Consider the following 3,364-nt stretch of genomic DNA (forward strand, 5'->3'; position numbering starts at 1 on the left):
CAAGCACGCTCACGTGCGTCAAGTCAGACAGAGCGTGCCGGTAGTCGGCGTCACGATTTCAAAATAAAGCTAACGAAATCTTTAGTTGACTTTTCACCAGGAGTACTACTGTGACAATAACAACTTTATTGTCATGCTGCTTTATGTACAGGACATACAGAGTATTGAAATGTCGTTCCACTCTTATCCCGTGCAAACAGCATAAACATGACAAATAAAATATAAGTAAAAGATGTAAAAAACTATAAAATAGTATATGTATGGCTATATGGCAGTATGGACAGAATTTACAGTATACACAGTGAGGTATATCAAAAAAGAAATATGTAACAGTTGGCTGTGCAGTGCAAAGTATTGCAAGTTTTTTCAAGTTTGTTTAGAGTCTATAAACAAACAAACAAATGAATAGACAGTTTTTATTAAATAAATACTAAGTAAAAACAATATAATTATAGATGATTAATATCTATTCATATAGTAATACTTGAATATAGTTGTCACAACCTTGTACAGCATATATTAGATTAAAATATATTTCTATTTTTAGTATATTTTGTATTATAAGCATATTTACATTTTTTCCACATTCTATTTGATTTTATCTTTTGTATTTATATCACTTTTTACCTAATTTTTTGTTGTATTTGACTTCTTTAGCTTATTTCTATCTGTTATGCACTCTTAATGCTGAGCTGACCTGTTCCTCTTGTTCAACACATTTCATTGTGTTGTTGACTCTGTTTTACCTGCATATGATAAATAAATCTGAAACTTGAACTTAAAGTTAAATAAATAAATAAAATGACTTGGCAGTTCTGCCTCTGCCACTCTTTGGCTAATCTAGGCAGTTGTTGGTGGACCTGAGATGAGTCGAATGAAGCCTTGGTGCTCAGACAGCACCCACCTGTCAATCAAAGCAACCATGCTCTTAATTTTGCATAACTTTATGCCTTAATATAATTTGAACAGGTGAGTTAGGTACAAAATTACCCCCAGTACAGGAAATTAGCTAAAGAGACCAAAACTGTTTTTTGTACCAGGCTGTAAACATGTTTATTTCTGCTGCGAAGTTGGACATTTTAACATTTCGGCTTATGAAGACTGACTCACTTCGCTTCCTTCATTCTGCCCTTTAAACTCTGTGATCTTACGTACTCACAGCTTGATAATATTCCGAACACAAATCTGAATAAGAAACATTTCATTTTTCAGAGCCATATTCAGGTTTTTAAAAGATTTAAACTATAATTACTCAGGTCTAAATTACCCCAGCGTTACCCAAGAAATTCTAAATTTTAAATGTAAATTTTAATTTATTTATCACACAGATTTGTTAATTTATATTTCCTGTATCTTCCTAATAATCTATACTAAATACTTAATTAAATACTTAAACAGTACTGAGGACATGGTGTCAGTGTCCTCAGCCTTGTCTTTTGTATTTTGGTTTATGCAGTCACAGCCTCTCTAGTAGTTTTATTTTGGAGGTTGAAACCGGAAATGGAGTTTTTTCTACACTCTCTTTGTATCTGACTTGACTTCAGTCCGCAACAGGACCTGCTGCTAGAATGCATTAATAATGACAATGCACTCTCCGAAAATGAAATAAAATGCAGACAAACAAAAGAGTCTATACATAAATATACTTTAAAGAACCTTATTGTTAATTATTTTAAAGATATTAGTTTAAATTTGGATTAAGCTTTGAGAAATACTGTCTCTCACCTGAGAGAGCAGCTTTGATTGTTTGAACACTGGCAACAAAAACAATGCATTTCCTAAATGTCAAAGTTGTGTTTTCCTAAAGTGCAGCTCAGCAAAAGTGCCTTAAATTAATTATTAAACCTGCTGAAATGATCTTTTATAACCACGGTGAATTAATCCGGAATGTTAAGAGTGTCTGCTATGAATCTGCAAGATCTTTGAGGGTATATATTTATCTTTTTTGGCACCTGGATGGACAGAAAAGAGATTTCCCTCCATGACAGGACTTTGCAGTCATATTGATCAAGAGAGGGAGGAATTCAGCTTTCCAGATTCAGAGTTTTATCAGGTGATTGCAGCAAATACACTCTGCTGAGGAGAGGAACAGAGTAGCAAAATCTTCTTGCAGTGAACATTCCTGATCTCCAACTTTCAAAACACACACTAGACACATTAGAAGAAATATATTGTATATATTTCAGCTCTGTTTATAATTCATGTTAACTGACATGTCGGTGCAGACTGTTGTTCTTTGTATAATATTAAAAATATCATCAACAGGTAATAAATTATTATCTTAAGATGGACGGGTGGTTATAGCCTAAAGATTGCACACACACAAGACAGCATACACTGTATGAGAATCACTCCCAGACAATAACAAAGGAAAGGAGTTGAGCTCAAACATCTTTCACTTGAACTTTCTTTCAGCCAGACAAGTGTAGCTTGGGCTATTGTTTGCTGTGAAGAGGATTAACAATGGAGACAAAAACTGATCAGTGAAGCATAAAAACAGGGTAGATAAAGGACCCTCAGCTCCAAAGACAAATTAATCCTAACTACCTCCATATTACCATTTATAACTGCACAAGAAAATGTAAAAAAATATTCCACAAATGTGCCGTAAAACACAAATTAGATGAGTAAATCTCTGACCTGTGATCAGGTCTAAATGATCAAACCTCAGTCTTTAAGTTGCTGCTCTAAAAGAGACAGACAGAGAGAGATGCAGCATTAACGTGAATGAACTGCAAGCTAAACATTTTACATCTACCAGAATGAATATTGACTTCATGCCCGAATGTCAGCTAGGATTGTTTTAATCAGCATAAAGCTTCAACTGTCTTTCTTATTTTTGTTCAGCAGGTGGCAGTGAAATACTGACAATATTTACATGTCACACCTTTCATTCATTTTCTTCAGACTCACAGCAGAAGGTGGGTGGTCCTCTGATAGTCCTGCCCTGGTTTGAGGTTTTTGGACCTGCATGAACTTTGAGGTTTGAGTTGGGAAACATGAATAGGCTTCCAGTTTTCTTAGAAGGTGAATGTTACGTCATGGCTGCATGGTCACCTTGTATCTCTTTGTAATAAACATTTTATTTTAAATTGAACACTTCACAGCACACAGCATCGAAGGGACACTTTTAACTGACATGAGCACCATAAGCGGCTCAGAAACTCAAGATTTCTCCAAGATGCTTGACATTATAGAGTAATGTAAAACTAATATAAACATCTTGATCTTTTAGTTTAATAATAATTAAGATAACCCCGTCGTGTACCATCATCTGAGGTCAATGGAGACACGAGTTTACTTGTCTGTTTGCTCTCACATTACACACAGTAAGTGCACGGTAATTCTGGTTAAGGAGATTGTC

Source organism: Larimichthys crocea, chromosome XII, assembly GCF_000972845.2.
Source record: "Larimichthys crocea isolate SSNF chromosome XII, L_crocea_2.0, whole genome shotgun sequence".
In the NCBI taxonomy this organism is placed as follows: domain Eukaryota; kingdom Metazoa; phylum Chordata; class Actinopteri; family Sciaenidae; genus Larimichthys; species Larimichthys crocea.